Source organism: Salmo salar, chromosome ssa05 (assembly GCF_905237065.1).
Source record: "Salmo salar chromosome ssa05, Ssal_v3.1, whole genome shotgun sequence".
In the NCBI taxonomy this organism is placed as follows: domain Eukaryota; kingdom Metazoa; phylum Chordata; class Actinopteri; order Salmoniformes; family Salmonidae; genus Salmo; species Salmo salar.
In genome coordinates, this window is record NC_059446.1 from 48,639,213 (window position 1) to 48,650,951 (window position 11,739).

Below are 11,739 nucleotides of genomic sequence, written 5' to 3' on the forward strand. Positions count from 1 at the left end.
TTCCACGTAGAACCCTCTGTGGAAAGGGTCCTACATAGAACCCCAAAAGGTTCTACCTGCAACCAAAAAGGGTTCTTCAAAGGGTTTTCCTATGGGGACAGCTGAATAAACCTGTTAGGTTCTAGATGGCACCTTTTTTTCTAAGAGTGTACTGTAAAATGCATTGCTGAGGATAAAGTTGGATATTGAAAACATTGTTCATTACATTTATATTTGTTTCCATAGTCACCAATTAAAGTTAATCTGCAACATATTCTTACATTTTAAATAGATCAAGCAATGGCAAAAACAAATCTACATCACCATTTTTTGTTACATCTGCATATAGTAATTGTTTCAAAATTCACCCACAGACATTACATGAATAGAAAGACTGGGATACATAGTATATAAAGGCCCATTGTCTTATTTGATTAATGATTAATAAGCATGGTTTGATGGGGCAGAGCCTCACAAGGTCCTCTGAGCACAGAAGGCGATCTGGATCATAGTGGCTCTCGAAGAGTCGTGTGATGTGTCAGATCTGCAATGAAGAGAATCAGCACATTACATTTATATCAATTTTAGATTTTAAAAGAAAACTAGAAAAGGACATTCTTGAAGAAACTTTGTGGAATCAGCTGCCTACAGGCATTTCCATGGTGCTAGTTGACACATTTTGTGGCACTTATAGCTTAAAGATGTCTTTAAAAAAGAGCAAGGTGCTCATATACATAGTTTGCATCCTTCTACACCACTGCAGTCAAGGGCATATTTTAGTACTTTCCAGAGGGTCCGCAACAGATCAACCTACTGAGTTTTCTGGCTTTTCATGGCACTTACTGTAAGCATAAAAAGAGAAGAAAATAAATTAATGATAGGCATAATGTGGGCATGCAGGACATTGTCGTGACTTTACCTTCAGTAATCTGATTATTTATTTATTTATTTATTTAATCCACTAACTATGTTGAATTGTTACCTGGTTAAATTAATCATGTAACAATTAACTCATTAGGATTTGGGGCACCATGGAATAAGTTGTTTAAAGAGTTACCATCTCCCGATTAAAACTCTATAAAGGTACAGTTGAAGGTGGAAGTTTACATACACTTAGGTTGGAGTCATTAAAACTCGTTTTTCAACCACTCCACACATTTCTTGTTAACAAATTACAGTTTTGGCAAGTCGGTTAGGACAGCTACTTTGTACATGACAAGTAATTTTTCCAACAATAGTTTACAGACAGATTATTTCACTTATAATTCACTGTATCACAATTCCAGTGGGTCAGAAGTTTACATACACTAAGTTGACTGTGCCTTTAAACAGCTTGGAAAATTCCAGAAAATTATGTCATGGCATTAGAAGCTTCTGATAGGCTAATTGACATCATTTGAGTCAATTGGAGGTGTACCTGTGGGTGTATTTCAAGGCCTACCTTCAAACTAAGTGCCTCTTTGCTTGACATCATGGGAAAATCAAAATAAATCAGCCAAGACCCCATAAAAAACAATGTAGACCTCCACAAGTCTGGTTCATCCTTGGGAGCAATTTCCAAATGCCTGAAGGTACCACTTTCATCTGCACAAACAATAGTACGCAAGTATAAACCCCATGGGACCACGCAGCCATCATACCGCTCAGGAAGGAGACACGTTCTGTCTCCTAGAGATGAACGTACTTTGGTGTGAAATGTGCAAATCAATCCCAGAACAACAGCAAAGGACCTTGTGAAGATGCTGGAGGAAACAGGCACAAAAGTATCTATATCCACAGTAAAACGAGTACTATATCGACAACCTGAAATGTCCTCTGGTCTGATGAATCAAAAATAGAACTGTTTGGCCATAATGACCATCGTTATATTTGGAGGAAAAAGGGGGAGGCTTGCAAGCAAAAGAACACCATCCCAACCGTGAAGCACGGGGATGGCAGCAGCATATTGTGGGGGTGCTTTGCTGCAGGAGGGACTGGTGCACTTCACAAAATAGATGGCATCATGAGGAAGAAAAATAATGTGGATATATTGAAGCAACATCTCAAGACATCAGTCAGGAAGTTAAAGCTTGTTCGCAAATGGGTCTTCCAAATGGACAATGACCCCAAGCATACTTCCAAAGTTGTGGCAAAATGGCTTAAAGACAACAAAGTCAAGGTATTGGAGTGGCCATCACAAAGCCCTGACCTCAATCCCATAGAACATTTGTGGGCAGAACTGAAAAACCGTGTGCGAGCAAGGAGGCCTACAAACCTGACTCAGTTACATCAGCTCTGTCAGGAGGAATGTGCCAAAATTCACCCAACTTCTTGTGGGAAGCTTGTGGAAGGCTACCCAAATACGTTTGACTCAAGTTAAACAATTTAAAGGCAATGCTACCAAATATTAATTGAGTGCATGTAAACTTCTGACCCACTGGGAATGTGATGAAAGAAATAAAAGCTTAAATAAATCATTCTCTCACTATAATTCTGACATTTCACATTCTTAAAATAAAGTGGTGATCCTAACTGACCTAAGACAGGGAATTTTTACCAGGATTAAATGTCAGGAATTGTGAAAATCTGAGTTTAAATGTATTTGGCTAAGGTGTATGTAAACTTCTGACTTCAACTGTATATATATATTTAATCGATAAACAGTCACCTTATTAATCATTACCTCTTATCATATTCATCATTCTGAACCTCCTCCTCGTGTTGATTATTCAGGGATCAGGATTCCGACCACTATGGACATGAGCTGCAGCTCTTCGTCTCTGGTCTAAAGGAAGAGGAGTTTATTTCTTCACCTCGTGTTGAGGTTCAAAGTTCCAACCATTTCAGAAGTGTAGCGATTGCTCCACACTTTTCTGGTCTAATGTGAATTTCATTACCAAGACTTGTTAAGCACTCTGGCCAAAGGGACGGCTCCTTCCGTCTGACACGCTCTTCTGACCTCACTCAGGGTGTGGCTACTTAATGTGCAAAGGGTATGATTAGAACTTATCTCTTATGACTCCTAAAATCAAATCCCTATCTTAACAAAAATACTTTCATCATTGTTCATATCCTATGCACAACGTATTGGATGGAAACTTGACAGATAAAGGGGGTTTCCTTTTCAAGTTACAGAATTTCGTCCATCCAGTTTTTAATGACATCACACAATGAAAAACAATATGACATTCGTTTTCTACATTTCCCCACTGACCATACCCAACATTCTTTATGTTAGAATTATTGTTCCATTATCCACTTTTTGGACGTTAGAGTTTTGGGTGGGCAAAAGTCTCTGGAGACAAAGGGACATTCCTTTAGCCAATACTGGAGGGTAGAGAGAGAGCCCTCTCCTGCTTAATTTACGACCGGGTGTGGAGGTATCATCAAAACACCCACACCAGTTCCATCCTCCCCTCTGCGAGTGGGAGAAGGTCTGGTTATTGTCAGCCATTTCCAAGCTGATCTGACCCATTGTGATCCTCACAAGACAGTCATGACAACACGACAGAACAGTAACGCACAGTAAAATATCTTTAACAGAATCGACAAAAAGTCATAGCAAAGGCATGTTTGCTCCTCTGTCCCTTCATATTGAAGTGGGAATTTAATGAATTAGTCATCAATCTGAAACATTTTAAGAAAGAGGATATCAACATTAGACAAAAGTTGGATAATGACAATTTTTAACCCATTTTAAATGGTAAAGTTTTGCTTAATCCTAATACATGTTGTGATATTCATACAACTTTTTAGAAACACACACTCCATAATCCTGAGGACATTGTCCCTGACAGAGGTTCTCCCAATTGAGGACAGCTTGGTAGTCTTAAAAAAAGAAAGCTACATGTAGAAATGTAAGTATGTGTAAAGAGGCAATAACATATCTTGTTCAAAAGTTGTCTGGCATATCATTTCTGCAACAAACATTGTTAGAAATGGGTGTTATTGGCAAATCTCTTCCTCTTCTCTGCAACTGCGCACGTATGTGAGTTTGAGTGAGCGACAGGGAGAATGAGCAAGAGAGAAAAGGAAGAAACTTTACATGACTCACCAAGGTCTGTTGAATCAATACAAGGGTTTTGCACCTGAAAAAAACTGGCGAGATAAAATAGGATTTTATTTGCTTTACAAAGTTATTCTATTAGAAGCGGTGCTATATCAATTGGATCTACCTACACTACACTGTTACCGTAATTTCCGGACTATAAGCCGCAACTTTTTTCCTACGCTTTGAACGTCGCGGCTTAAACAATGACGCGGCTAATATATGGATTTTTCCCGCTTTCAATTTTTTTCTCTCCAAAAAAAACACATTCTGTGACGTGCTCAGTTTTTTGGCGGCATGAAGCTTTCATTAGACCAATGAAATTGCCAAACGGGTAAAGGTCAAACATATTTTTTGTTTACTGTTTAGATTAAATCGAGCGCTCTCAAACTTCCCATCATTCTGATTACGGTAGTCATTTTGTCACCCTGATTCCTGGGGGTACAACAAAGTATTTGCAGCCACTCGACATCAGTGTAAATCGTGCATTTAAGGTGGCGGTCCGTGTTCAGCAGGAGGCTTGGATGACAAGTGGGGAGAAATCCTTCACTAAAACGGGTCGCATGCGAAGAGCAACTTATGGTCAAGTCTGCCAGTGGGTCCTGACAGCGTGGAGCATTGTCAAAAAATCCACTATCATCAACGGGTTTCGAAAGGCTGGACTGCTGCGTGTTGAAGAGGGCTCAGCGGGGGATTTGCCTCCGGATGAAAGTGACGAGAGCGACAATGAAAACGATCCAATATCGGATTAAGCAATTCTGAGGCTATTCAACTCCGACACCGAAGGAGATGACTTCAGTGGTTTCAGTGCACAGGAGAAGGAAGATGGTGACCAATAACTTTCTTGGTAGGCTACTGTTTACTGCAAATGTTTTATTTTTTGTTACAAGCCGTGTTTCGTTAAACCCTATTTATTTTTGTTACAAGCCGTGCTTCTTGAAGCCTATTTATTTTTGTTACAAGCCGTGTTTCGTTAAAGCCTGTGTAAAGTTCATTTGTTTCAATGTACCGGTAGGCACCTGCGGCTTATAGACATGTGCGGCTTATTTATGTTCAAAATATATATATTTTTTAAATTCAATGGGTGCGGCTTATATTCAGGTGCGCTTAATAGTCCGGAAATTACGGTAGTGTTCCAAAAGGGTTCTTCGGCTGTCCCCAAAGGTGCACCCTTTGAAGAACCCTTTTTGGTTCCAGGTAGAACCCTTTGGGGTTCCATGTAGACGCCTCTGCGGAAAGGGTTCTACATGGAACCAAAAGGTTCTATCTGGAACCAAAAAGGGGTTTTCAAAGGGTTATCCTATGGGGACAGCCAATGAACTCTTTTAGGTTCGAGATGCAATTTTTTTTTTTTTTAAAGGTGGTAAATCAACTCAGCCAAATCTCAGTTCTATTTAACCAGGTCAGCAACTCGGTTGCTTTGCAACAACACAACTGCTATTATTAACATTATTAGCTAGCTAGCTTGCTTGTCCAAAGTCCAGCAGCTAACCTCTGTAGCTAGCTAACACCAGTCAGCTAGCTAGCTAACGAAAAAGCAAAGAAAGGGAGTTAGCTATATTTGTTTATGGAAGGTTTGTTACACAAATAACTTCAGCCATTAGCTAGCTAGCTAGAACCAAACAACAACTGCTGACCTTGACACAGAAGCTAGCTAACGTTAGTTTACATCCAAATGCCAGTCCTACATTTTTGTAACACTACTAGTAGCTAGTTACTCCATAGTCCAAGTTACAGTAAGAGCTAGCTAACTTAGCCACATTTCACTGTCAGACAGGACACTACTCAAACTGCTGAGAAAACAAATTGCTTGCTAATGATATTAACAGCGCCTCTGGCTCTGTTGCACACTGACTGTAGTGTGCAAATGCGTGTTTGGTAGCATCAAAAAACTCACCAGTTTAACATCCATAACATCCGTCTTAGCTCTTATTGCAGGACTTTGACTGTAGGAAATCACCTTTCCAATCAGTCTATTGTGTGTATTGACCGTTCATACTGCTCTCTGCAGCCTAATCTATGAATTGTGCACCCGTGAAATGGGGTATCCGCCTACTTAGTGACTCTCACAGAACACAACTGTGTAGAGTTTACCACAAATATTAACGTCTTAGCTCTTATTGTGCTGAAAAACACAAATTAGTATAACAAAGAGAAACAAAATAATCATAGCAGAGTGTCCACAACATAAACACATGAAGAGTAAGAAATATGTACTCACATTTCTGAAAGACGCACACTGGCCTTGGCAAAAACAAAGAATGCTAACTAAAGGAAATAACCGGAGATGACTGGAACTTGTAACTTTTGTCAAGTTACTTCCTTCTCCTCGGAGCTGGAGATCGCTCAACATGCTCTGCTCCACTTTTCTACAAGTAAGGTGACACAGTGGGAGGGACATTTTTAGAGAAAGTGGATCCCTGCCGTTTGGCTTTAGTCTCAGGCTGGGTAGAAAATGATTTGGGTACTGTTAAATCTGTAAAGGTAGTTCGAAGTGGACTTGTGATGTTTTTCTGTGCAGAGGGAGTGGATGTCTTGCTTCATGTGACTAGGGACAAGACCTGTGACTTGCTTTGCTTTTCGGAGCAGGAAGCCTTTGAAAGGAGTGATTACTGGGGTGGCGTTGAGGTGGAGCAACTGAAATGGAAAATTCTCTGTGTCTGTGACGCTCTCTGATTGGTACGACGCAGACCCGGTGGTGAAACTGAGAAGACATTGTCTGTCCTTTTGAGTTTTGAAGCAGAATCTTTACCTGATAAAGTCATGTTAGAATATGTCAGTTATCCAGTCAGTCCAAATAACTTGTGCCGAACCCACTAAGGTGCCAAGCTTATGGTCATGTTGCAGCAGTGTGTAGGAGGGAGATTAGGAAATGTGAGAAGTGTGCATGAGGGCATTGGACAAACTAATTTGTTGTATCGGCGTAAAAAACTGTGTCAATTGTGGGGATGCCCATGTTGCTGGGGATCAGAAGTGCCCAGTGTGAGAGAGAGAAAGGTTGAGGTTGCCAGGGTCAGATTAGAACAGAAGGTGTCGTATACGGAGGCAGTGAAGAGAGTTGAGGATGATTGGTCAAGGGTGAGTAGTAGGCCTAGGTCAATACAGTGTGATACAAATTTGTTCATCAGTAAGTTTTGCTTCTTAGCGTTCATTGCCATGGTTATCAGCTGCAGAGAAGTACTTGGGTGTACAAGGTTTTACTGCAGAAGAGTTTCGAGGTGTGTTGAACGAGAGTCCCTTTCTCCCAGTCCGTTGGCCTGGTGTAGGATCAGTTAGGGACAAAGTAGTGGAATGTGGTGGGGATTTAGATTTGTATTAAATAGTGGTGTATATACAGTACCTGTCAAAAGTTTGGACACCTACTCATTCAAGGATTTTTCTTTATTTTTACTGTTTTCTAAATTGTAGACATCAAAATTACACAAAGGGAATCATGTGGTAACCAAAAAAGTGTTAAACATGTTATAGTTTAGATTCTTCAAAGTAGCAACCCTTTGTCTTGATGACAGCTTTGCACACGCTTGGCATTTTCTCAACAGCTTCATGAGGTAGTCACCTGGATTTATTTTCTAACAGTCTTGAAGGAGTTCCCACATATGCTGAGCACTTGTTGGTTGCTTTTCCTTCACTCTGCGGTCCTACTTATCCCAAACCATCTCAATTGCGTTGAGGTCGGGTGATCTGATGCAGCACTCCATCACTCTACTTCTTGGTCAAATAGCCCTTACACAGCCTGGAGGTGTGCTTTGGGTTGAAAAACAAATGATAGTCCCACTAAGCGCAAAACAGATGGGATGGTGTATCACTGCAGAATGCTGTGGTAGCCATGCTGGTTAAGTGTGCCTTGAATTCTAAATAAAGCAAAGCACGCCCACACCATCACACATCCTCCTCCATGCTTCACAGTGGGAACTACACATGCAGAGATCATCCGTTTACCAACTCTGCATCTCACAAAGACATGGCGGTTGGAACCAAAAATCTCAAATTTGGACTCATCAGACCAAAGGACAGATTTCCACCGGTCTAATGTCCATTGCTCGTGTTTCTTGGCCCAAGCAAGTCTCTTCTTATTATTGGTGTCCTGAGTCACACAGTCTCCTCTGAACAGAGATGTGTCTGTTTCTTGAACTCTGAAGCATTTATTTGGGCTGCAATTTGAGGTGCAGTTAATTGCTAATTTCTGAAGCTGGTAACTCTAATGAACTTATCCTCTGCAGCAGAGGTAACTCTGGATCATCCTTTCCTGTGGCGGTCCACATGAGAGCCAGTCATAGCGCTTGATGGTTTTAGCGACTGCACTTGAAAAACTTTCAAAGTTCTTGACATTTTCCAGATTGACTGACCTTCATGCCTTAAAGTAATGATGGACTTTCATTTCTCTTTGCTTATTTGAGCTGTCCTTGCCATAATATGGACTTGGTCTTTTACTAAATAGGGCTATCTTCTGTATACCAACCCTACCTTGTCACAAGACAACTGATTGGCTCAAACGCATTAAGAAAGAAAGAATTTATGGAATTTCTTTAACTTAACAAGGCACACCTGTTAATTGAAATGCATTCCAGGTGACTACCTCATGAAGCTGGTTGACTGGTACTGTGCGTGTAGGGTTAGTTGGTGGTGCAGTATTTTCCTTTCCCCCTTTCTTTTTTATTGTTTTATCACAAAATGTAAGTGATTGACCACACAACTACAGTAGGTGGCGGTATGCACAATCAAAATGTGCGAACGCCATGATAGCAAAGAAGAAGAAGCACACCTAAGGCTTTGCATTTAGTCCAAAAAGTGTATTCCTATGCTGTGTTTTTTTGCATATTACTTTAGTGCCTTGTTGCATACATATGCATCTTTTTTCTTTTCTTTTCACTCTGTTAAGTCAGTATTGTAGAGTCACTATAATGTTGTTTATCAGTTCTCAGTTTTCTCCCATCACAGCCATTGAACTCAACAATAAAATCACCAATGGTCTCATGGTGAAGCTGTTTCCTTCCTGTCCTGCAGCTGAGATCAGAAGGACGACTGCATCTTTGATGTGTCTGGGTGGTTTAATACATCATCCACAGCATAATTATTAACTTCACCATGCATAAAGATATGTTCAATGTCTGATTTGTTATTCTTACCCATCAACAAATCACTGCCGTTCTTTATGAGGCTTTCGAAAAGCTCCTTTGTCTTTGTAGTTGAATCTTTGCTTGAAATTCAATACTTGACTGAGCGAACTTACAGATGTTGTATGTTTGGGGGACAGAGGGAGGGGTAGTTATTAAAAAATCATGTCAACCCCTATTATTTCATACAGAGTGCGTCTATATAACGTATGTGATTTGTTAAGCCAAATATTACTTCTGAAATCATTTAGGCTTGCCTAAAGAAATGGTGATAAATACTTATGAAATGACTATATTTTAGTTATTTAATTTGTAGAATTTGTAGAATTTTCTTTTCACTTTGACATTATGGAGTATTTTGTGTAGATTAATGACAAAAAATGCAATTAAATCTGTTTCAATCCCACTATGTAACTCACATTTTTGTTTTTTTGTTCAAGGGGGTGTAGACTTTCTATAAGCACTGTATGTATGTATATACACTACCGTTCAAAAGTTTGGGGTCATTTAGAAATGTCCTTGTTTTTGAAAGAAAAGCACATTTTTTGTCCATTAAAATATCATCAAATTGATCAGAAATAGACATTGTAGACATTGTTAATATTGTAAATGACTATTGTAGCTGGAAATGTCAGATATTTTTATGGAATATCTACATAGGTGTACAGAGGACCATCATCAGCAACCATCACTCCTGTGTTCCAATGGCACGTTGTGTTAGCTAATCCAAGTTGATCATTTTAAAAGGCTAATTGATCATTAGAAAACCTTTTGCAATTATCTTAGCACAGCTGAAAACTGTTGTCCTGATTAAAGAAGCAATAAAACTGGCCTTCTTTAGATTAGTTGAGAATCTAGAGCATCAGCACAGGCTCAAAATGGCCAGAAACAAAGAACTTCCTTCTGAAACTCGTCAGTTTAGTTTTGTTCTGCGAAATGAAGGCTATTCCATGCGGGAAATTGCCAAGAAACTGAAGATCTCGTACAATGCTGTGTACTACTCCCTTCACAGAACAGCGTAAACTGGCTCTAACAAGAATAGAAAGAGGAGTGGGAGGCCCCGGTGCACAACTGAGCAAGAGGACAGGTATATTAGTGTCTAGTTTGAGAAACAGAAGTCCTCAACTGGTGGCTTCATTAAATAGTACCTGCAAAACACCAGTCAATATAGTTTCAGCTTTGTGAACAAGGAGAGACAGAGTTTGCTCTCTGAAAGGTTTCTTCAGTCATTGCCTGTATATCGGTCTCAAAACACAGGTTGGTCAAGCAATCTTTCTATTTCCCACACTCTATCTAGACAGGCATATTGTTTGGCTACTTTTCACTCTCATATGCATCACAAATGCCATCGTAACATTTATATGAATAAATACCTGTCGCAGTAGTACAAATATTAGACTGTGATTGCATTGTTTGATTAAATGTTTTTATTAGTAAAGTGAACAGTGAAATTTCCTGCCACCACACCCATTCTCCATTACTCTTAGTGTATTTTGGAGGTCAGAGATTCCATTGCAGAGCAGTACGCAGCCTTGCTTGAGTTACAAAGTAAATGTACCTTGAGAATAGAAATGACACATGGCGGTGCCAAAGTTGCAGGTATTGGTACTGCTTTGTTTATTGCTGGCAACTATAAGCATACTGGGATATAATGTCCAGCTAGAGGCCAATGAAGCTATGGCCTTTGCTCTGGGCTCATTCAACCAAAAATCTAATGAGGAGTATCTCTACAAAGTTTTTAACTTCAAGTACAAACTGATTCAGGTGAGCTCGCCAGAGTTTCCCCTAAAATTGGGAGTGTATGCTGAGCACACTTTTTGGTTGTATGGTTATAGAAATTGTGTAAGGTTCTGCTGTTTATATTTTCAATTGGTCATGCTGTAATGATAATGGTTGTCAGGGATAGCTGTAGCCTACTGTATGTTGTTGTCTAATGTATGATTGTTACTGAACCAATGAACTTTTTCTTGCCATTAATGCAGATTATGATTGGAAAGGAATTCATCTTGAATGCACGGATCGGACTAACCAAGTGCAGAAAGATAGTTTTTACCATTGCCAGAGGGACTAAGGTAAAGTGTTTATCACTGCAAAGATTACTCAATTATAATAGCACCAGACCAACAACAGTAATAAACTATAGGACAACATAAATAACAATAACAACTTTACTTGACACCCAGCATCATAACACGTTATGACACGGTCATAACCATGTCATAATATGTCATAACAGCTGACATAACTTGTCATAATATGGCCATAACACTGTCATGACACATATATTTAAACCTGTTGTGACAATATTGGGTTGTTTTATGGATGGTTATGACACCTACATAAGAGTGTCAAACCCCATAAAACATACCATGGTAGTTAGTTTATGGCTGCTTATGACACCTACATAAGAGTGTCAAAACTCACAAAACCTACCACACAAGACAAACCTTTCCATTTCCATTTTACATTTGAGTCATTTAGCAGACGCTGTTATCCAGAGGCGACTTCCATTATATCATAGCCTACTTGTCAACATTATGTTTGTTATATAACATTTACTGAAATTACCATATTAAATTATTAATTGTAATTATGCCTAAATTGATGTCAGACATGCAC

The 11,739-nt window shown here is 39.5% G+C and overlaps 1 long non-coding RNA gene across 8 annotated transcripts; it reads right to left on the bottom strand.

Annotated features, from left to right (window-relative positions):
• Positions 1–137: 137 nt before the first annotated feature.
• On the bottom strand, positions 138–6,827 carry LOC106605041 (uncharacterized). 8 transcript variants are annotated; one of them, XR_006769893.1, is made up of 6 exons: positions 5,904–6,171; positions 4,013–4,056; positions 2,856–2,936; positions 2,642–2,743; positions 794–821; positions 138–523 (listed from the first exon to the last, which is right to left on the bottom strand). It is a non-coding gene; the product is annotated as an uncharacterized lncRNA (long non-coding RNA). The 8 variants fall into 8 exon arrangements; XR_006769892.1 differs by lacking the exons at positions 2,856–2,936; positions 5,904–6,171 and adding an exon at positions 6,228–6,819 and having other exon boundaries at positions 140–523; XR_006769891.1 differs by lacking the exons at positions 138–523; positions 5,904–6,171 and adding an exon at positions 6,228–6,827 and having other exon boundaries at positions 767–821.
• Positions 6,828–11,739: the final 4,912 nt, after the last annotated feature.